A 24,955-nucleotide genomic window follows, 5' to 3' on the forward strand; every position below is an offset into this window, starting at 1 on the left:
TTCTCCCTTCCATCCCAGTCTCGTATTGTTCGTGGAAAGAAGGATTGTCGGTATGCTTCTCTGTGTGTTCTAATCTCTCTGATTTTATCCTCATGGTCTCTTCGCGAGATATACGTAGGAGGGAGCAATATACTGCTTGACTCCCCGGTGAAGGTATCTTCTCGAAACTTCAACAAAAGCCCGTACCGAGCTACTGAGCGTCTCTCCTGCAGAGTCTTCCATTGGAGTTTATCTATCATCTCCGTAACGCTTTCGCGATTACTAAATGATCCTGTAACGAAGCGCGCTGCTCTCCGTTGGATCTTCTCTATCTCTTCTATCAACCCTATCTGGTACGGATCCCACACTGCTTAGCAGTATTCAAGCAGTCGGCGAACAAGCGTACTGTAACCTACTTCCTTTGTTTCCGGATTGCATTTCCTTAGTATTCTCCCAATGAATCTCACTCTGGCACCTGCTTTACCAACGATAAACTTTATATGATCATTCCATTTTAATCACTCCTAATGCGTACTCCCAGATAATTTATGGAATTAACTGCTTCCAGTTGCTGACCTGCTATTTTGTAGCTAAATGATAAGGGATCTATCTTTCTATATATTCGCAGCACATTACACTTGTCTACATTGAGATTCAATTGCCATTCCCTGCACCATGCGTCAATTCGCTGCAGATTCTCCTGCATTTCAGTACAATTTTCCATTGTTACAACCTCTCGATGTACCACAGCATCATCCGCAAAAAGCCTCAGTGAACTTCCGATGTCATCCACAAGGTCATTTATGTATATTGTGAATAGCAACGGTCCTACGACACTCCCCTGCGGCACACCTGAAATCACTCTTACTTCGGAAGACTTCTCTCCATTGAGAATGACATGCTGCGTTCTGGTATCTAGGAACTCTTTAATCCAATCACACAATTGGTCTGGTAGTCCATATGCTCTTACTTTGTTCATTAAACGACTGTGGGGAACTGTATCGAACGCCTTGCGGAAGTCAAGAAACACGGCATCTACCTGTGAACCCGTGTCTATGGCCCTCTGAGTCTCGTGGACGAATAGCGCGAGCTGAGTTTCACACGACCGTCTTTTTCGAAACCCATGCTGATTCCTAAAGAGTAGATTTCTAGTCTCCAGAAAAGTCATTATACTCGAACATCATACGTGTTCCAAAATTCTACAACTGATCGACGTTAGAGATATAGGTCTATAGTTCTACACATACACATCTGTTCGACGTCCCTTCTCGAAAACGGGGATGACCTGTGCCCTTTTGCAATCCATTGGAACGCTACGCTCTTCTAGAGACCTACGGTACACCGCTGCAAGAAGGGGGGCAAGTTTCTTCGCGTACTCTGTGTAAAATCGAACTAGTATCCCATCAGGTCCAGCGGCCTTTCCTCTTTTGAGCGATTTTAATTGTTTCTCTATCCCTCTGTCGTCTAATTCGATATCTACCATTTTGTCATCTGTGCGACAATCTAGAGAAGGAATTACAGTGAAGTCTTCCTCTGTGAATGAGCTTTGTAAAAAGACATTTAGTATTTCGGCCTTTAGTCTGTCATCCTCTGTTTCAGTACCATTTTGGTCACAGAGTGTCTGGACATTTTGTTTTGATCCACCTACCGCTTTGACATAAGACCAAAATTTCTTAGGATTTTCTGCCAAGTCAGTACATAGAACTTTACTTTCGAATTCATTGAACGCCTCTCGCATAGCTCTCCTCACACTACATTTCGCTTCGCGTAATTTTTGTTTGTCTGCAAGGCTTTGGCTGTGTTTGTGTTTGCTGTGAAGTTCCCTTTGCTTCAGCAGCAGTTTTCTAACTCGGTTGTTGTACCACGGTGGCTCTTTTCCATCTCTTACGATCTTGTCTGGCACATACTCATTTAACGCATATTGTACGATGATTTTGAACTTTGTCCACTGATCCTCAACACTATCTGTACTTGAGACAAAACTTTTGTGTTGAGCCGTCAGGTACTCTGTAATCTGCTTTTTGTCACTTTTGCTAAACAGAAAAATCTTCCTATCTTTTTTAATATTTCTATTTACGGCTGAAATCATCGATGCAGTAACCGCTTTGTGACATTAATTCCCTGTTCTGCGTTAACTGTTTCAAATAGTTCGGGTCTGTTTGTCACCAGAAGTTCTAATATGTTATCGCCACGAGTCGGTTCTCTGTTTAACTGCCCAAGGTAGTTTTCAGATAAAGCACTTAAAAAAATTCACTGGATTCTTTGTCCCTGCCACCCGTTATGAAAGTTTGAGTCTCCCAGTCTATATCTGGCAAATTAAAATCTCCGCCCAGAACTATAACATGGTGGGGAAATCTACTCGAAATATTTTCCAAATCATCCTTCAGGTGCTCAGCCACAACAGCTGCTGAGCCATGGGGACTATAGAGACATCCAATTACCATGTCTGAGCCTGCTTTAACCGTGACCTTCATCCAAATTATTTCACATTTAGGATCTCCGTCAATTTCCTTCGATACTACTGCACTTCCTATCGCTATAAACACGCCTTCCCCTTCACTGTGCAGCCTGTCTCTGCGGAATACATTCCAATCTGAGTTTAGGAATTCATTACTGTTTACGTCTGGTTTCAGCCAACTTTCTGTCCCTAGTACTATGTGGGCATTGTGACCGTTTATTAATGAGAGCAGTTCTGGGACCTTTCTATAGACGCTCCTGCAGTTTACTATTAGCACATTAATATTGTTATTCCCTGTTGCATTTTCCCTACTACTACCTCGCCGCGTCTCAGGAGGCATCTTGTCGGGCCTCCGACTTTGTTGTCCTACATTTTCCCTGTCTTCTTTTCACTAATATAGAATCCTACCCGCCCGGCGAGATTAATTTTTCGTCTCCCTTTTTTATCTGAGCACCTATTTTTATCAATTTCCTTCGGATCTAGTAGGCATATACACTCGTACTACTGTGGCGGGCTTTGCGTTTGGTCTATGTGTCTATCTTGGCTACGATAATGCGTTCATTATGCTGTCCCCATTGAGGAGATAAAACTCTCATCGAAAATAATTATAGTCAAATAGTGTGAAATATAAAACGGGTAGAAATTTACGATCGTGTGTTGGTATCCCCATTCTCATTATCGCAGCTTTTATCCCATGTTCATAATAAGCTTTTTTTCCAAATCTTTTACCTCCCAAATTCATTGTTCCACGGGTCACACGCAGTGATTCATACACGCCGCTGAGAGGCAATCTGTGGGTTGACAGGAAATCCATAACCGCACAATCGGGACTACGTTTGAATTATAGAAGTGGACAGAACGGCTAACTCCCACCCTCCCTCTTCCCCTCTCTCTCTAATACACACACACACACACACACACACACACACACACACACACACACACACGCACAAGCTTTGCCACTATTTGTTAATGCCGCGTCATCGTGCAATCTCTAAATTTATAGTCTCTGTCGCATTTTCGATGCCACATTTCTGCTACTCCTCAGCCTCAAAACAATTGATCCGACACTGACTTATCATACTATTCGTAAATTGCTGTCCACTATGCAAAATAATTAAAGTAAAGCAAACGTAGGCTATAATACTAATCAATAACCGTTTCTATTACTTGTCACTCATGCTACACATGTAAATAGTAAGTTCTTGCTTTATTGTGCGGTTCACTTTAGTTTAACCACCTCACTTGGAACGGAAATTAAACGCTATGGAATATGCATGTTTGCTTAGGTACTTACTGAATGGGACGCTTATGGTGAGATCCTTCAAATCTCTTATAGATGTGTACTACTGAAGTTCCCTTCATGGAGACGTTTTTGGACTCTGCAGCTGTTTGTGTAAATGTTCTACATCACTCTGTAGATTACGTAATGGACATTTCAGTAAAGCCAAGTAGATGGTTCTTAGTTGTACTTCATTCACTTTACTATTTCATATTTTCAAAGATATGTTAAGCTCTCATCCTTTGAATTTTGTTTTTATGATTAACTGTTGTTTAATTCTATTATTTCTGTTAGAATGCCTCAGATTGCCACACGTCACTGTCAGCGCCCGATAGCCGACGCAACTTGTCTTGTTTTCATAGCAGCAATGTAAGCCACCGGCCCTCTCAGTCTGATGTTGTTCCTTGCAATGTGAACGTACCAAAGGCGGGAACGTTTTTAATTTCTAATTTTTGACTTGAGCATGTCTGCTCCAAACTTTGACTATTGCATTATCGCAATGTAACTTTATATAAGTAATCTTTCTACAAGATGTACAACTTTTCTTCCGCCGTTTTTCCCAACATATGAGGCTTTAATGAAACGAATTGGTTACACATGTATCAAATGGTTCAAATGGCTCTGAGCACTATGGGACTTAACATCTGAGGTCATCAGTCCCCAAGAACTTAGAACTACTGAAACCTAACTAACCTAAGGACATCACACACATCCATGCCCGAGGCAGGATTCGAACCTGCGACCGTAGCGGTCGCGCGGTTCCAGACTGTAGCGCCTAGAACCGCTCGGCCACCCCGGCCGGGCTTATACATGTATCATTCAAAGTATTTCCCATCGCTGGCCACTACTTTCTCCCATCTTTCGGGGAGTATACGAACCCTCGTCGAAAAAATTGTTCATCTTTTGAAGCGATCCACGAATGGATCCAATTTGTGACTTCTTCATGAGATCGGAAGTGTTGGTCAGCCAGGCCATGCGCCATTGATCTAAACAGGTGATAGTCAGAGGGAGCAATGTCTGGAGAATATGGCGGGTGGGGTAGGACTTCCCATTTTAACGTTTCCAAGTACGTTTTGACCTTTTTTGCAACGTGGGGTCGAGCGTTGTCGTGCTGCAAAATAACTTTATCGTGCCTCTCGCAGCATTGCGGCCGTTTGTCTTTTAATACTCTGCTCAGACGAATTAATTGCGTTCGATAACGAGCACCTGTGATCGTTTCACTTGGTTTTAACACCTCATAGTACACGACGCCGAGATGGTCCCACCAAATGCAGAGCATGATCTTGGAGCCGTGAATATTCGGTTTGGCCGGGATATCCCCATGATTTTTTTGCGTTTAGGGTTATCGTAATGAACCCGCTTTTCGTCCCCGGTCACAATGCGAAGCAGAAATACCTCCCATTTTTGCCTCTGAAGCAACCGTTCACAAACACACAAACGCCGTTCAATGTCTCTCGGTTTCAGCTCACACGGGACCCAAGTTCCTCCTTTCTGAATCATGCCCATAGCCTTGAGACGTTTTGAAATTGCTTGCTGCGTCACTCCCACTAATCGTGCCAACTCTTCTTGAGTTTGACACGAGTCTGCACTCAGCAATGTCTCCAATTCTGAATCCTCGGAAACATTCTCTCTTCCACCACTGTGCCAGTCTACGACATTAAAATCACTATTATCGAAGCGTTGAAGCTACTCGCAACACGTTCTTTCACTAATAGCGTCCTTACAATACGCACTTGAGAGCATTCGATGAGACTCAGCCGCTGTTTTTTTCATATTGAAACAAAACAGTAATACCTCCCGCAAATGACGAGAATTAGGCTCGTAAACTGACATTTTCAATCAAGAAAAACTTTATGATTCAGACACAAATCGACTAATGTTTGAATGAGGTTATGCTGACCGAGGTCCAAGCTAACTGCCTGACGTCTACGATTTGTTTCTTTCGGCCGCTACTTACCGTTGTCGCCACCTATCGACAAATGGCGGAAACAAAGTTGTACCCCTTATATGTTATGATATTTTCCACCTTGGTTAATGTTTCTGTAAAAGTAATTTTTAGATGTATTATTTTATGGGATTTTAAATTTTCATTCTGATGGATATCCTTAGATGTGTCGAAACATAGGTAAATGTATTGAATAATTATTTATAACCGGTTGGCCGTGTTGTCTCACCACTGAAACTTACGGTTTACTTGTAAGGGGCAGTCAAGTGAAAACAAAACATATGGAAAAAAAGCAAGTATATTGTTTTTAGTTCAAAAGTAATCGCCATAACTATTATCACATTTATCACACTGTAAGATAAGACGGTCAGTGCCGTCATGGAAAAATTAATTCTGTTGCCTACGGAACGATGACTGTACCCAGGGTGCATCTCTTCGTCGGAAGGAAATAGACGATTACTTATCTCTTTGGGGCTCCAGAAATAGGGATAGCGCATGGGGAAAAATGTACAAAGGTGTGTGAATTCCTAAGGGACCAACCTGCTGAGGTCATCGGTCCCTAGACTTACACACTACTTAAACTACCTTACGCTAAGAACAACACACACACACACCCATTCCCGAGGGAGGACTCGAACATCCGGCGTGAGGGACCGCGCAATCCGTGACATGGCGCCTAAAACCGCGCGGCTACTCCACGCGGCGCATGGGAAGAGATTGGGATTGTATGGAGGATGTATAGAGGCTTCCCACTGAAACTTCTGCAGCGTAGTCGAAAGAAACCCTAATAGTGGGCGGGGTCGCATTTTGCCAAGGTTGTGTCGACAACGCTGCTGAAGTTCACGCAGCTTCCACACAGTCCCGATCTTCCCCCATGCCATTTTCATGATCTTAGAGTCGTGAAGGAAGACATTCGTGTCCGCCGATTTGCTTAGGACGGACAGGTGCACACTGGACACAATCAAGGTTCCATAAGAAACCACAAATATTTATCTATGAAGGCACTTAACTCTGTTGTCTCTCAGGGGGATAAAACTATTAAAACTTAAGGCGATTACTTTTGAAACAATGAACAGTTTACTTACTTTTCCATCTGTCTCATTTTCGTTTAAGAGCCCCTTGTAATTACTGTCTTCACTTATATTACTTGGCAGTTTATTAAAACGCTACCTTCAAATGGCTCTGAGCACTATGGGACTTAACAGCTGAGGTCATCAGTCCCCTAGACTTAGAACTTCTTAAACCTAACTAACCTAAAGACATCACACACATCCATGTCCGAGGCAGGATTCGAACCTGCGACCGTAGCGGTCGCGCGGTTCCAAACTGTAGCGCCTAGAACCACTCGGCCACCCCGGCTGGCACTCCGGGATTCGGCGAGGTGCCCAGCAGACTGACGACGACGACCGGTATGTTGGCCAGCCTGGATGTGGCTTTTAGGCGGTTTCCCACAACCCACTAGCTTGTGGTACCTCCGCCGACGGCCACTTTCGCAGACTCAAAGCGCCAGCAGCCTGGGACGAGGAATGAGGTGTGTTGTGGCTGTGCCCTCTTGTGATGTTTTGCGGTTCGTGTCTGGATGAGAAGAGGGTAGTATGATAGGTGGGTGGCCCGTTTCCTCATACTACAACACAAAATGCACACGCGGTTAGAATACACTTTACCAGAGGAACCAATTGAGTACTTTTCAATGATGGTCCGCCTCCGTATCACAACTGTATACACACATCAAAATGAGTTTTGCATCACCTCAGTTCCGAGAGTTCCGGAACCTATACAGAAAATTGGAACAGAGATCAACATAAACATCATTTTCGCCCTTTTTATTGCATGTTGTACCACCATACAGCGAGACCATCAGAGGTGGCGGTCGAGACTGCGGAACACACCGCCACCTCTAATACTCAGTAGCACGTCCTCTTGCATTGATGCATGCCTGTATTCGTCGTGGCATACTATCCACAAGTACATCAAGGCGCTGTTGGTCCAGATTGTCCCACTCCTCAATGGTGGTGCGGCGTAGATACCTCAGAGTGGTTGGAGGGCCACGTCGTCCATAAACAGCCCTTTTCAGTCTATCCTAGACATGTCCGATAGGGTTCATGTCTGGAGAACATGCTGGCCACTCTAGTCGAGCGATGTCGTTATCCTGAAGGAAGTCATTCACAAGATGTGCACGATGGGGGCGCGAACTGTCGTCCGCGAAGACGAAAGCCTCGCCAACATGCTGCCGATATGGTTGCACTGTCGATCGGAGGACGCCATTCACGTATCGCACAGCCGTTACTGCCACTTCCATGACCACCAGCAGCGCAGGAGAGCATCTGTAAAGTTTGGAGGGTAGGAGACGAGATACTGGCAGAAGTGATACTGTGAGGACCGGGCGTAGCTCAGATGGTACAGCACTTGCCCGCGAAAGGCAAAGGTCCCGAGTTCGAGTCTCGGTCGGGCACACAGTTTTAATCTGCCAGGAAGTTTCATATCAGCGCACACTCCGCTGCAGAGTGAAAATCTCATTCTCGAAAGTGTCAAGAATTCCCACAGGTAGAGGTGCGTAACAAAAGAACTACGAAAGAAGTTAGCCTGCTTAAAAGATGTTTTCTGGGCAGTAAGGACGCCCCTTATAAATTACGAAAGTCAGCAGGTTCATAGACGAAACACGAACGTCAGGCTGACCAGACCTCACGCAATGTGCCTTTACAAAGATGTGTCGTGTCGCTACTTTCACAACAACTTAGGAATGCAGAAGAACATCGAAACAATGACCGACCAACGATGGTGAAATCGTGAGTCAGTAGCCAGTTCCCGAGTCAAGCATCAGCCCACGCAAGATAGCGAATTTCCGCACTGTACTGAGAGGTGGGGTCATGAAACACGAAACAGTCGCTAAGCGACTTTGCAACTTTAGTTGGTTGGTTGGTTGATTCGGGGCGGGGGACCAAACAGCGAGGTCATGGGATTAGGGAAGAAAGTTGGTCGTGTCCTTTCACAGGAATCATCCCGCCATTTACCTGAAGCGATTCAAGGAAATCACAAAAACCTAAATCATGATGGCCGGATGCGGGTTTGAACCATCGTTCTCCCGAATGCGAGTCCAGTGTACTAACGATTGCGCCACCTCGCTCGGTGCAAATTTAGTCCGCCATTGGCGATGTAAAAAGGAGAAAAATGTTCGAGGACTCCTTGAGCTGGCTGTTGAACCGAAAATAAGGTTGTTGTTGTTGTTGTTGTTGTTGTTGTGGTGGTGGTGGTGGTGGTGGTGGTGGTGGTGGTCTTCAGTCCTGAGACTGGTTTGATGCAGCTCTCCATGCTACTCTATCCTGTGCAAGCTTCTTCATCTCCCAGTACCTACTGCAACCTACATCCTTCTGAATCTGCTTAGTGTATTCATCTCTAGGTGTCCCTCTACGATTTTTACCCTCCACGCTGCCCTCCAACACGAAAGTGGTGATCCCTCGATGTCTCAGAACATGTCCTACCAACCGATCCCTTCTTCTAGTCAAGTTGTGCCACAAGCTCCACTTCTCCCCAACTCTATTCAATACCTCCATTAGTTATGTGATCTACCCATCTAATCTTCAGCATTCTTCTGTAGCACCACATTTCGAAACTTCTATTCTCTTCTCGTCTAAACTATTTATTGTCACGTTTCACTTCCATACATGGCTATACTCCATACAAATACTTTCAGAAACGACTTCCTGATTCATAAATTTATAGTCGATGTTAACAAATTTTTCTTCGTCAGAAATGCTTTCCTTGCCACTGCCAGTCTGCATTTTATATCCTCTCTACTTCGACCATCATCAGTTATGTTGCTCCCCAAATAGCAAAACTCCTTTACTACTTTAAGTGTCTAATTTCCTAATCTAATTCCCTCAGCATTACCCGACTTAATTCGACTGCATTCCATTATCCTCGTTTTGCTTTTGTTGATGTTCATCTTATACCCTCCTTTCAAGACACTGTCCATTCCGTTCACTGCTCTTCCAAGTCCTTTGCTGTCTCTGACAGAATTACAATGTCATCGGCGAAGTTCAAAGTTTTTATTTCTTCTCCATGGTTTTTAATACCTACTCCGAACTTTTCTTTTTTATCCTTTACTGCTTGCTCAATATAAAAAAATTGGTTCAAATGGCTCTGAGCACTATGGGACTCAACTGCTGTGGTCATAAGTCCCCTAGAACTTAGAACTACTTAAACCTAACTAACCTAAGGACATCACACACATCCATGCCCGAGGCAGGATACGAACCTGCGGCCGTAGCGGTCGTGCGGTTTCAGACTGTAGCGCCTTGCTCAATATACAGATTGAATAACATCGGAGAGAGGCTACAAGCCTGTCTAACTCCCTTCCCAACCACTGCGTCCCTTTCATACCCCTCGACTCGTATGACTGCCATCTGCTTTCTGTACACATTGTAAATAGCCTTTCGCTCCCTGTATTTTACCCCTGCCACCTTCAGAATTTGAAAGAGAGTATTCCAATCAACATTATCAAAAGGTTTCTCTAAGTCTACAGATGCTAGAAACGTAGGTCCAATATTTCTACGGAATCCAAAATGATCTTCCCCGAGGTCGGCTTCTACCAGTTTTTCCATTCGTCTGTAAAGAATTCGCGTTAGTATTTTGCAGCTGTGACTTATTAAACTGATAGTTCGGTAATTTTCACATATGTCAACACCTGCTTTCTTTGGGACTGAAATTATTATATTCTTCTTGAAGTCTGAGGGAATTTCACGTGATACATCTTGCTCACCAGATGGTAAAGTTTTGTCAGGACTGGCTCTCCCAAGGGTGTCAGTAGTTCTAATGGAATGTTGTCTACTCCGGGGGCCTTGTTTCGACTCAGGTCTTTCAGTGCTCTGTCAGACTCAAACCTATTTACAGAGATTTGGTAAATCCTGAGATACTAGAGAAGTGTTTGCATGGGAAGACCCAGAATGTGAATGAGTCCTTCAATAATGTTGTGTCGTGCCGTGTACCTAAAAATGTATTTGTTGGCCTTATGACTCTAAAATTAGTAGTGTCTGATTCTGTAACAACTTTTAATGGTGGTAACTATGAAAGACTTAAGGTTCTAGAGAAATTAGGGGTAAGATTTAGACAGAACACAGCTAAAGGACTGTGGGAACTGGATGAGCTTCGTGTATGTGAAGCAAAGTTAACTGCTCAGAAAATGACAAAAGAAGCAAGAAAGAAAAGGAGGCGGAAATCACTGGGCAATTCTAGTACATAAAAGACGCAGAATTGTAAGTCTCTATAAGAATTTGTAATAAAAAATATTTTAAACCTCAATATCTCTGAACTACATTTTTTGCCATAAATGACCCGTTTTCTAAAAAAAGTGTTGATGGTATAGACTTGAAATATTCACAGCATGAGAAGTGTGAGATTCAACACACATGGAACTAGAATAATTAAAATAATCATTTTTGCTTTTATTTTTATGTTCAGTTATTTACAAAATTCTGTCCAAAATTGAGTGTTTGAAAAGAAAAAAACAGATAACATGGCCCACAATACAATTTTAGTAATAATTCTAGCTCAGTGTATCTAGAAAGGTGCATTCAATAATTCTGGAAAATTGTAAGTTTGTGTCTTAAAAAGTTTCCAAGATAATAGGTGACAAAATTCGATAATTTAACCTTGGCGGCATAGGACATACAGTGTCCCCTTAAGTGAGTTTGAACATGGTGTTATAGTCGGCGCACGAACGAAGGAACACAGCATCTCCGAGGTAGCGATGAAGTAGGTATTTTCAGGTACGACCATTTAACGAGCCGTGAATATCGCGAATCCGGTAAAAGATCCGGAATTGCTGCAGTCAGAAAAAGATCCCTCAAGAACGCGACCAACGACGACTGAAGAGAATCGGAAGTGCAACCCCTTCGCAAACTGCTGCCGATTTCAATGGTGGGCCATCAACAAGTGTCAGCGTGCGAACCATTCAACGAAACATCATCTATATAGTCTTTTGGAGCCGAAGCTCCAGTCGCGTATCCTTGATCAGTGCACAACGCAAGGCTTTACACCCCTCCTGGGCCTGTCAACACCGACATCGAACTGTTGTATGACTGGAAACATGTTGCCTGGTCGAAGAAGTCTCGTTTCAAATTGCATCCAGCGGATCGTGTACGGGTATAAAGACAACCTCATGAATTCATGGACCCTGCATGTTAGCAGAGACTGTTTAGACTTATGGAGGCTCTGTTTTGGTGTGGGGAGTGTGCAGTTGGAATGATACGGAACGCCTGATACGTCTAGATACGACTCTGACAGGTGATACGTACGTAAGCACCCTGTTTGATCATCTGCATCCATCCAGGTCCATTGTGCAGTCCAACGGACTTGGGCAATTCAGATCATCTCTCCACCGCCTCGTACTCCGACGGATTTATGGAAAACCTGCAGGATTCATGGTGTCAGTTCCCTCCTGTAGAACTTCAGACTTAAGTCAAGTCGATGCCACGTCGCCACGTCGTATTGGGGCGGTTCTGCATGCTCGCGGGGGCCCTACTCGATATTAGGCATGTACCAGCGAAGCCAACATTGCTCATCTCCCTACTATCCTCGAAAACCGCGAATCAGTATTCAGTGCTGATTCCAAAATTCCACCACACTGTCTCAGAACATCAGTCGCACCAATAGCGACCGTTTAATCCAATTTCGAGCAGGGCTTTATGATGTCAACTACCCTCAGTTTAAGTTGACCAATCATGCCTCTGGTATTCAGCGAGGGCACTGAACTTGCCATTAAACAGGCTACGAAAACAACATGCCTAGACCATCGGCCATCCGGCGCTGAACAGTCGCACCCAGAAGGGCACAGTCCACAAGTATTCTCAGAATCACAATGCAGTCAGTCAGTGCCAGCAGTCTTCGTTCCGGACGTGCCGGAAGATTAAACACACAAACTGCGGCGACACTCAGACGTCTCGCAAGTCGTTTCGCCCTGCATACAATAGGCGAAATGCCTATTGTACAAACCCCTCAGAATTCAAGGAAGTGCAGCCCCCAACCGGAAACGCAGTGTACCGCGTCCTCCAGCGCTCGTCTCACACAGGCCACCCAGGCAAGTAACCCAACATGCATAGGAGTCAAGTGAAAAGTATTTTGAGTTCTCAGTACAAATGCTCTCATTACAATAACTTTATTTGGCCTGTTACCACCGTGCAATGACACAAAACATTAATAAAATTGATGAAAATGACAGGCGACTTGCAAAAGAGGGCATGGAACCTCTCACAATGGAACCTCCCTATCGCACCGTCCCCCCCCCCCCCCCCCTCAGATTTAGTTATAAGCTGGCTCAGTGGATAGCCCTTGATAAACTGAACACAGATCAATCGAGAAAACAGGAAGAAGTTGTGTGGAACTATGAAAACATAAGCAAAATATACAAACTGAGTAGTCCATGAGGAAGATAGGCAACATTAACGAGAGTCTGAGCTCAGGAGCGCCGTGGTCCCGTGTTTATCGTGAGCGCCTGCGGAACGAGAGGTCCTTGGTTCAAGTCTTCCCTTGAGTGAAAAGTTTACTTTCTTTATTTTCGCAAAGATATGATCTGTCCGTTCGTTCATTGACGTCTCTGTTCACTATAATAACTTTAGTGTCTGTTTTGCGACTACACCGCAAAACCGTGCGATTAGTAGACGAAAGGACGTGCCTCTCCAATGGGAACCGAAAACATTTCATCGCAAGGTCATAGGTCAACCGATTCCTCCACAGGAAAACACTTCTGATATATTCTATACGACGCTGGTGAGGGCATGTGCGTCACATGACAGGAATATGTTGTCGACCCACCTAACTTGTACACTTGGCGAATGGGTAAAAAGATTCTTCTACCTTGCCCGATTTAGGTTTTCTTGTGGATGTGATAATCACTCCCAAGAATGTGATGAAACCATAAGAGTTTGTCACATAAACTGCAACAAATGAATGCAACAGTTTCACAGTCGCACAGTTTTCTCTGTGCTCTGTCAAAACATATGTTTTTAACGTTTTCAAATTTTTCCGTGTGTAGACCGTCTAATCCTGCATCTGTCCACCGAGCGAGGCGGTGCACACTGGACTCGCATTCGGAAGGACGACGGTTCAATCCCGCGTCCGGCCATCCTGATTTAGGTTTTCCGTGATTTCCCCATATCACTTCAGGCAAACGCCGGGATGGTTCCTTTGAAAGGGCACGGCCGATTTCCTTCCCCATCCTTCCTTAACCCGAGCTTGTGCTCCGTCTCTAATGACCTCGTTGTCGATGGGACGTTAAACACTACTCTCCTCCCTCCTCCTGCATATGTCCAAGCAAATCTGAAGATGTCCTGCAATTTTGGAGAGCGAAGTTGATTATGTGTGAGTGCCTGAACTTGGATAATTGTCTGAAAATAAAAAATTAAACTTTTCACTCGAGAGAAGATTTGAACCAAAGACCTCTCGTTCCGCAGCTGCTCACGCTAACCACGGGACAACGGCGCTACTGAGCTTACACTGTCCTTGATGTTGCTTATCTTGCGCATGGACTACTCAGTTTGTATACTTTGCTTATTTTTTTCATAGTTTCACACAACATCTGTGTTCAGTTTTTCAAGGCCTATCCACTGTGCCAACTCATAACTAAATCTGAGGGGGGTGCGATGGGGAGGTTCCCTTGTTAGTCTTTTCACGTCCGGCCCCGGTAGCTGAGTGGTCAGCGTGACGGAATGTCAATCCTAAGGTCCCGAGTTCGATTCCCGGCTGGGTCGGAGATTTTCTCCGCTCAGGGACTGGGTGTTGTGTTGTCCTAATCATCATCATTCCATCCCCCATCGACGCGCAGGTCGCCGAAGCGGCGTCAAATCGACAGACCTGCACCAGGCGAACGGTCTACTCGACGGGGGCCTTAGCCACACGACATTTCATTACCTGAGCACAAATGACAGCTCTGTTGATGTACTGCCCTTTTATACCTTGTGTACTATCACAATCTGTAAATGTACATATCGGTATCCCATGACGTCTGCCACGTCAGTATAAGACCGCGACAGCAACAACACGCACTGATCTTCCGTTTCTGATCCGCCTCCTGACCGGAAACTTGCTGCATTACCGTGGCGTCAAGAAATACTTTGAATAAAGGTGCCGCCTTTCTCTCACGTAGTTTCCTCATTTTGTTCAAAAGCCTGTCCTTAATATCGCGAGATAATTACCAACTTCCCAGCACAAGAGCGAACATCAGATCTTAGACTGAATACATTTTCCCTCGCTCCGACACCACGTCTTCTTCTGGCTCCCATTGCGGTCTCCAACTTCCTCCTTCTTGGAAATGAACTCTTTTTCTTCTCAGCCATCCAGTTATACCCGCCTTCGCTTTCCCTCCTCCCGGTCCAGTCCCTTAGGGCCTTTCCATCCACCCCAGGCAAAGAGGGGATGTCTGAGGCCACAATATTTATATCTCCCGCAGAAAAGTTTCCGCTTCGGAAAGTCCCGCACAGCAGCGACTCGACCGCGCGAGTAATTATTCCGGATGGGCGCGGATGAAACGTCCGCGTGGATCCGCCGGCTCTCAGAAATGAGGCAAGGCACCAGCTGGCGACGGCCCGGTCTGCCAAATGGGGGAGTAATTTGCCTCGGCACCAATTACTAGACCTCGCCGTCGCGGCGAATTTTTCACGGTATTATCGTATTTATTTTCATTTCATTTCGTTTCACGCATTCGTTAGTTGGCACCGCGGTTAATGAAAATTACTGCATCGAGCAGGATGCACTTGACTGATTTGAACTTTATAAGCGACACAGACAGTCAAGTTAAAAGAGTACACTGATCGCTTTTGAGCACAGCAGCACTCCGGTTTCAGGCCACAAGGAGCTCACCGGGACCATCCGACCGCCGGGTCATCCTCAGCTGAGGATGCGGATAGGAGGGGCGTGTGGTCAGCACACCACTCTCCCGGTCGCTATGATGGTTATCTTAGACCGGAGCCGCTACTATTCGGTCGAGTAGCTCCTCAGTTGGCATCACGAGGCTGAGTGAAACCCAAAAAATGGAAACAGCGCATGACGACCCAGATGGTCACCCATCCAAGTGCCAGCCACGCCCGACAGTTCTCAACTTCAGTGATCTGACGGGAACCAGTGTATCCACTGCGACACAGCAGACCCTCCTAAAAATGAAACTTCCCACCAGTTTAAGACAGTGTGCCGGACCCAGACCCAAAGTCGGGAGTTCGAGTCCCGTGATCGAGTCTCAGTCCGGCACACGTCTTTAATCTGCCAGGGAGTTTCATTTCAGCGCCCAGTCCGCCGCAGAGTGAAAATTTCATTCTGGAGACTACTAGGAATGGACCAGCTGCTCACTTCATCCTCCACGGCTGGCAATGAAAGGCTGGGGGCGGTACCAGATCTTAAGTACCCACACACTCCTATGTATGTCAGAAGAAGCTGATCTGTCATTATAACCGAGTCAGGAAGGACTGTAGAATCATTAAGGATGTAGGAACATCAGAATGGGTCGATAAGGACAGCTCAGTGACTTTCCATATCGACTAGACATTGGATGTCATGTGAGTAACGAATCCATCACGGACATGTAAAATCTTCTAATGATGCTTGTAACGGGACACCCTCCTCTAGAATTCCTTTCTTCAACAGTAGTTCTGGATTTGAGTCTAATTTTGCGAATTTAGGAGAGATCAATATTATCTCAGTTGCTTTCCTGAAAACTTTCATATAATTTTACACAAAGTTTGCTGTATTTAAATCTAAAATATATGAAAAAGAATGAGTTTATAAAATGTTTCAGTTTGGATGGTATAATCGATAAGTACTAGTTCTGAATGTGAAGTTAAAATTATATTTTTAGAAACATTTGAAACTAAGAATTATTTGCATACTTAAAATTTCTATTATTAATTACGCAATCCTGTACTGTTCACTACGTTTGTTTGTGGATTCATTTATGAAATAAAAATCGAAATTAATAATGTAACGAAAAATTAAAATTATAAACCCTTTGGAATATTGTCGACCTGGGGGACAAGCGTTCGACAATGTAAAACGGAGCAAGATGTTCGAAATTCTGAGAAAATAGGAGTAAGCTATAGGGAGAGGCGGGGAGTATAGAATATGTACAAGAGCCAAGAAAGAATAACAAGAGCGTACGGTCAAGAACGAAGTGCTCGGATTAAACAGGGTGTAAGACAGGGATGTAGTCTTTCGCCCCTGCTCTTCAGTCTGTACAACGAAGAATCAATGACGGAAACAAAAGAAAGATTCAGAATTGGAACTAAAGGTAAATCTATATCAGTGATGAGATTCGCTGATGATATTGCTATCCTCAGTGAAAGTGAAGGAGAATTACATGATCTGCTGAGTAGAATGGACAGTGCACTGATACAGGGTATGGACTGAGAGTAAGACTAAAGCAACGAGAAGCAGCAACAATGAGAACAGCGCTCTAAGCACTATGGGACTTTTCATCTGAGGTCATCAGTCCCTTAGACTTAGAATTACTTAAACCTAACTAACCTAAGGACAGCACACACATACGTGCCCGAGGCAGGATTCGAACCTGCGACCGTAGAAGCAGCGCGGTTCCAGACTGCAGCGCCCAGAACAGCTCGGCCACAACGGACGGCGGTAGAATCACATCATCATTTTTATATACTGTGATCTTTCTTCTTCATACGTCTGTTTAATATTTTTTTCGTGTAAAGGAATTTCATCCTTTTACATACTGAAATCTATTCACAATTAAAATACCGTAACTGTATCACACAGACATTTTTTTTTAAAGTTTCCTGCCATATTATATAGGGGTTACAGTAGAAATGAGTGGAACAGCCCAGCTGTAATAGGCAAGTAAATTCACTGTTTAGTTTTTCTAATATTACTAGCAGAAGTTTATCATTTTGGTGCGCTACTTCCGAGCACAGCAGCCATTCGCGCAGACGGACCACAATTTAGCCAGGTTTTCTCACGATACACGTACAGAACACACCATCTCTCACCAGTACCTCACACCGCATTACGTCATCTCGCAATATGCGACATGGTCGCGAATTGAACAGTGACCCGAAAACAGAATTAATTTCCTTTATTTCACGTCTATGGTCACTAACCTTTACGTCCTCACACTACTGGTTTCGATCAGCAATGGCCATACTGAAGATGACCATTCTGAAGATGACCTAAAACTTTGTGACCATAGACGTGAAATAAAGGAAAATTGCGTCATCTTCCCACTGCTACCTTCTCAACTGCTCTAAGAAGAGCTTGTTGTACCTGAATATGATGCCTACAAATCCAGAGATATAGCCAGGTTGATGCCATTATGTAGGTTGGACGCTGTGTTACAAAGCATTAGCGTGATATCTCCAGTTGGTGACTAACTCTTTGTCTGGTTTACTTATACACTGCTAGGCCAAAAAACCGGTACACCTGCCTAATATCGTGTAGGGTCCCCGATAGCACGAAGAAGTGCCACAACACGACGTGGCACGTACTGCACTAATGTCTGAGGTAGTGCTCCAGGGAACTGACACCATGAACCCTGCAGGGCTGTCCACGAGGCGGTGGAGATCTCTTATGAATAGCAGGTTGCAAGGCAACCCACATATGCTCAATAATGTGCACGTCTGGGGAGTTTAGTGGCCAGCGAAAGTGTTTAAACTCAGGAGAGTCACCCTGTAGCAATTCTGGACATGTGAGGCGTCGCGCATTGTCCTGCTGGAATTGCCCAAGTCCGTCGGAATGCACAATGGACACGAATGGATGCAGGTGATCAAACAGGATGCTTACGTACGTGCCACGAGTCAGGATCGTATCTAGACGTATCAGGGGTCCCATATCACACCAACTGCACACGCCCCACATCATTTCAGAGGATCCACCCACCAGCTCGAACAGTACCGTGCTGACATGCAGGGTCCATGGATTCGTGAGGTTGCCTCGCTGCTCGTACACGTCCATCCGCTCGATACAATTTGAAATGACACTCGTCCGACCAGGCAACATGTTTACAGTCATCGACAGTGCAATGTCGGGGTTCACGGGCTCAGGCGAGGCATAAAGCTTTATGTCGTGAAGTCATCAAGGGTACACGAGTGAGTCTTTGGCTCCGAAAGCCCATATCGATGGTGTTTCATAGAATGGTTTGCACGCTGACACTTGTTGATGGCCCAGCACTGAAATGTACAGCAATTTGCGAAATGGTTGCATTTGTGTCCGTTGAACGAGTCTCTTCAGTCGTCGTTGGCCCCTTTCTCGTAGGATCTTTTCCGGCCGCAGCGATGTCGGAGATTTGGTGTTTTACCGGATTCCTGGTATTCACAGCACACTCGCCGCTTCACCGTTATCTCGAAGATGCTGTGTTCCATCGCCTGTGCGACTATAACACCACATTCAAACTCACTTAAATCTTGATAACTTGCCACTGTAGCAGCAGTAACCGATCTAATAACTGCGCCAGCCACCTGTTGTCTTATATAGGCGTTGCCGACTGCAGTGCCGTATTCTACATGTTTACATATATCTGTATTTGTCTACGCGTGCCTACACCAGTTTCTTTGGCGTTTCAGTGTAACTGTGTGACACCAGTTCAAATGAAATGGCTCTGAGTACTATGGGACTTAACTTCTAAGGTCATCAGTCCCCTAGAACTTAGAACTACTTAAACCAAACTAACCTAAGGTCACCACACACATCCATGCCCAGAGGCAGGATTCGAACCTGCGACCGTAGTGGTCGCGCGGTTCCAGACTGAAGCGCCTAGAACCGCTCGGCCGCCCCGGCCGGCTGTGACAGCAGTACTTGAGAAACTGCAAACGCAGGCCGTATATTTTTCGTTTACGAACACCAATACTTGAGAAACTGCTAAACGCAGGCCATATGTCATTCGTTTCCGATGCTGTTGTTTTAATGGCACAGGTGGATCCCTGGCCACATTGCCGTGTGTTGCGTGTCCCTGCTGCGGCATGGCGACGCGTGCGGACGGGGGTTGATGACCTCGTTAGCTGGCCTGCCCTCCTTGTTACGGACTGCAACATGGCCATCGCGTGCAACCACCCTCCCCTCCCCCACCCCCTCACCATCCGTGTGCCAGTGGACGGACACAAGGCGGCGACACGGGCCATAAAACAGGACGCCTTCGTTCCCGCTCTTCCCTGCCCCTTCCTTGCGCTCCCATCGCGCACACCTTTGTGACCCGGTCTCGCTAATTGGCTGTTAAACGGGACACTGCACCAGTCTCCACGTGTCGACGCGCTGTGGAATGAATAAGGAATTTTAAGGCAGTTCAGTTTTACGGCTCGCCGGCGTGGAAGGTATCGAGGACCGAGCACCACTTCTACTCTACAAGGATGGCGAAGGACGCAAGTATTGTCTCACGGTCCAGGAGTGTCTTCGGGTATGATATATGCAGCTAAGAGCGCTGAAGGACTCTTAGATACTGTACAGTTACCAAATTGCGGGAATGTTAATTGCTACGCCGTTTCATACACTACTGGCCATTACAATTGCTGCACCACGAAGATGACGTGCTACAGACGCGACATTTAAACGACAGGAAGAATATCCTGTGACATGCAAATGATTAGCTTTTCAGAGCATTCACACAAGGTTGGTGCTGGTGGCGACACCTACAACGTGCTGCCATGAGGAAAGTTTCAAATCGGTTTCTCATACACAAACAGCAGTTGACCGGCGTTGCCTGGTGAAACGTCGTTGTGATGCCTCGTGTAAGGAGGAGAAATGCGTACCATCGCGTTTCCGACTTTGATAAAGGTCTGATTGTAGCCTATCGCGATTACGGTTTATCGTATCGCTACATTGCTGCTCGCGTTGGTCGAGATCCAATGACTGTTAGCTGAATATGGAATCGGTGGGTAAAGGAGAGTAATATGGAACGCCGTGCTGGATCCTAACGGCCTCGTATCACTAGCAGTCGAGATTACAGGCAGCTTATCCGCACGGCTGTAACGAATCGTGCAGCCACGTCTCGATCCCTGAGTCAGCAGATGGGAACGTTTGCAGGACAACCATCTGCACGAACAGTTCGGCGACGTTTGCAGCAGCATGGACTATCAGCTCGGACACCATGGCTGCGGTTACCCTTGACGCTGCATCACAGACAGCAGCGCCTGCGAAGGTGTACTCAACGACGAACCTGGGTGCACGAATGGCAAAACGTCATTTTTTCGGATGAATCCAGGTTCTGTTTATAGCATCGTGATGGTCGCATCCGTGTTTGGCGACATCCCGGTGAATGCACATTGGAAGTGTCTATTCGTCATCGCCATACTGGCGTATCACCCGCCGTGATGGTATGGGGTGCCATTGGTTACACGTCTCGGTCACCTCTTTTTCGCATTGACGGCACTTTGAACCGTGGACGTTACATTTCAGATCTGTTGCGACCCGTGGCTCCACCCTCCATTCGATCCCTGCGAAATCCTACATTTCAGCAGGATAATGCACGACCGCATGTTGCAGGTCCTGTACAGGCCTTTCTGGATACAGAAAATGTTCGACTGCTGCCCTGGCCAGCACATTCTCCAGATCTCTCACCAATTGTAAACGTCTGATCAATGGTGGCCGAACAACTGGCTCGTCACAATACGCCAGTCACTACTCTTGATAAACTGTGGTATCGTGTTGAAGCTGCATGGGCAGCTGCACCTGTTCACGTCATCCAAGCTCTGTTTGGCTCAATGCCCAGGCGTATCAAGGCCGTTATTCCGGCCAGAGGTAGTTGTTCTGGGTACTGATTTCTCAGGATCTATACACCCAAATTGCGTGAAAATGTAATCACATGTCAGTTCTAGTATAACATATTTGTCCAATGAATACCCGTTAATCATCTGCATTTCTTCTTGGTGTAGGAATTTTAATGGCCAGTAGAGTATATACATTGCTCATTATGAGAATAAACCTGATGTAAACAAATACTAACGTGATGATTGGTGAGCAGCCGTAGCTCTCGTACACTGGTGTCGTTCCGCTCTTGAAACCAGGGCCTACTTATGTATTGCGAGGGTCATCCCAAAAGTAAGTCTCCCTTCTTTTTTTTATAAGTACATATACCTGTTTATTTCTACAATGGTTTACATCAGTTTACAGCTTGAATATTCAGCTACTTTTCGAGTTGATCACCATTCCTGTCGATGCATTTTTGTAGACGCTGTGGCAGTTTTCGTATGCCCATGTCATACCAGCTCTCCGCCATGCTGTTCATAAAGTTACGAAACTCTTCTTTCGCCTCGTCGTCGAAGCTGAATCGTTTTCCGGCGAAATCTTCTATTAACCTAGAGAACAGGTATTAGTCACTGGGTGCCAAATCAGGAATATAGGGTGGGTGGGTGACAATGTTCCACTGAAACTGTTGCAGGAGAGCAACGGTTTGCCGAGCGATGTGTGGGCGAGCGTTGTCATGGAGAATGTGTACGCCCTTGCTCAACATTCCCCTTCTCCGGTTCTGAATTGCCCGTTTGAGTTTTTTCAGACTCTCACAGTACCTGTCAGCGTTAATTGTGGTCCCAGCGATTCAGCTCCGACGACGAGGTGAAAGTAGAGGTTCATGACTTTCTGAACAGCATGGCGGAGAGCTGGTATGACATGGGCATACAAAAACTGCCACAGCGTCTACAAAAATGCATCGACAGAAATGGTGATTGTGTCGAAAAATAGCTAAATCTTCAAGCTGTAAACTGATAGTGGTGTCACCGCCAGACACCACACTTGCTAAGTGGTAGCTTTTAAATCGGCCGTGGTCCGTTAGTATATGTCGGACCCGCGTGTCGCCACTATCAGGGATTGCAGACCGAGCGCCGCCACACGACAGGTCTAGTCTAGAGAGACTCCCTAGCACTCGCCCCAAGTTGTACAGCCGACTTTGCTAGCGGTGGTTCACTGTCTACATACGATGTCATTTGCAGAGACGACAGTTTAGCATAGCCTTCAGCTACGTCATTTGCTACGACCTAGCAAGGCACCATATTCAGTTACTACGAATCTATTCTGAACAGATAATATTGTGAATATGTACCGTCAAGAGCGATGTTCGTCATTAATGGATTAAAGTTAAGTCTCAAACTAATTACGTCCGCTTTCTGAGTTCTCATTCCTTGTCACGCTCCAGACCTCACGTTAGTATAGTTCTTCCCTCCTCACGCCAGCCTGCGTGAGCTAAGACGCGTGCATTTCGGCCTCCACCAGTAACACGGTGTTGGCTCTTCTGCCATCACAACACTGATGTAAACCATTGTAGGAATAAACTGGTATATCTACTTATAAAAAAATAGGAGACCTTACTTTTGGCATTACCCTCGTAGATATCTTATTACTAAGTTACTGTAAATGAAACTTTAAGGCGTTCTGATGTTTTTCTTAATCATACTTTAGCTTCGTAATATTTATTTCAAAAATCGTGGACTGTCACAGTCTCTGTAAAAGCTATTTATGATCTGATTGTCCCGCCGTTCATACGTACCGTGAAAATGGATGACACTGCTTCCTGCTTCGTAGTAGAACACACAAGCGGTACATCGTTAATGGCGAGTACCAAGTTGTGAATGTTTTTCGTAATATTATAGACAAAAAATAGCTTGACGTTTTTCGTGAAACAGTATCTCCTAAAAATAAGGAATTTCATTGTAATTTATGCTTGGCGTCGTAGATTATTATGCATGTGTGCGACAAGGTAGCGTTTCGAAACTCGCGGTTTGACTACCTACATCATTTAAACATGAAATTCATCAAATATATGGTGATTAACTCATATTACATGCATAATTAAATGTATGGACAAAATTGAAAAAGAAAATTTTGTTTGAATATGCCCTTTGTTATGTAGGTCAGATGTGGTCTCACACGATCCAGACTGATAAGCTACATAGAAACCACGGCGTCGAGCACGCTGTACAAATGCTGTATTTTTAGAGTTGTGCCCTTAACACTGCAATCTGAACCCAATATAATTTATCTGGAGCCAAGTTAAGGAATTTGTCGAGAGAAATAACGAGACATTTAAGCTGCCAAGTGTACTGGAACTAATGCATGTAGCTTTGTGACACATCACTGCCAAACGATGACGAAATGGAGAACAGCACATCATAAAAGAGGAGACGAAATGTGGAATTTTATGGCGAGTTGAGATTCTGTTGCTATCGCCTCGTTATCAAAGTAGCAGCACTAAAATGTACTCCTCGGAGTCTGTTATGGAAGCAGTTCAGAGATTACCAGACGACTGACTGTAATACGACTTTCAATATTTAACTACATGGTGAAATCCCAGCAGCCAACAATACAGCTCATACAGAAAAACTACCCTTGTTAAAGTCAGGAATTTTCATTTGTCTTCTTTTTAATTACAATAATATGTTAGCTAAGATCAAGAGCATGTTGTTTTCCTTCCGGTCACCTAAGAAGCGTATCGCCTGAGTTTTAGAATATATTGTTTCTTTTTGTTCAAACATTAAGTGACATTCAAAGCTATATTGTTCCCTGCTCGTCTCGTTTTACGTCTTTACTGCAACTCTTCATATCATTGCCGATTAGTTAGATTACTTGCCTGCCCAGTGCTGTTCAAGTAAAATGCGCCAGTTAAACTGTTGACTCGTATTATCGCCGAGTCGATGTATGCGTAACGCACAGCATAAAACGTATTTTCGTTATCGTAATTGACTGTGCCGCCGGCCGCGGTGGCCAAGCGGTTGTAGGCGCTTCAGCCCGGAACCGCGCGACTGCTACGGTCGCACGTTCGAATCCTGTCTCGGGCACGGATGTGTGTGATGTCCTTAGGTTAGTTAGGTTTAAGCAGCTCTAAGTTCTAGGGGGCTGATGATCTCAGCAGTTAAGTCTCATAGTACTCAGAGCCATTTGAACCATTTTTTTTATTGTGCTCGAGATAACTTGACTTCCGCTCCAAGTGAAACGAAATTCAATGAGGTCACAGAAGACACTCAAGAATACATAGTGTAATGTTCACATGAGGTTTATTTTTATGATGAACAGAGTATAGTCCCAGAGATTTTCTATGGGGTTGCGATGAAGTGATGTAGGGGGACAGCCTTAGTGTTCGTCACACAAGTATTGAATGGATGCAGCCTTATCATCTTGAAAGACGGGAGAGTCCACAGTATAATTATTATAAAGCTGTCGAAGCGAAATAAACGTCCTTGTTCGTGTTAACGGTATCCTAAGTGATTGGCCAAATGTCGTGGTGTGGGAAACACCCTCTAAACATCACACAGTCACCTTCAGCTTGAACCACACCTTCTACACCTTTCTTAGAGCATTACCCCTCGTCTTCCCCCCT

Source organism: Schistocerca americana, chromosome 9 (assembly GCF_021461395.2).
Source record: "Schistocerca americana isolate TAMUIC-IGC-003095 chromosome 9, iqSchAmer2.1, whole genome shotgun sequence".
In the NCBI taxonomy this organism is placed as follows: Eukaryota; Metazoa; Arthropoda; class Insecta; order Orthoptera; family Acrididae; genus Schistocerca; species Schistocerca americana.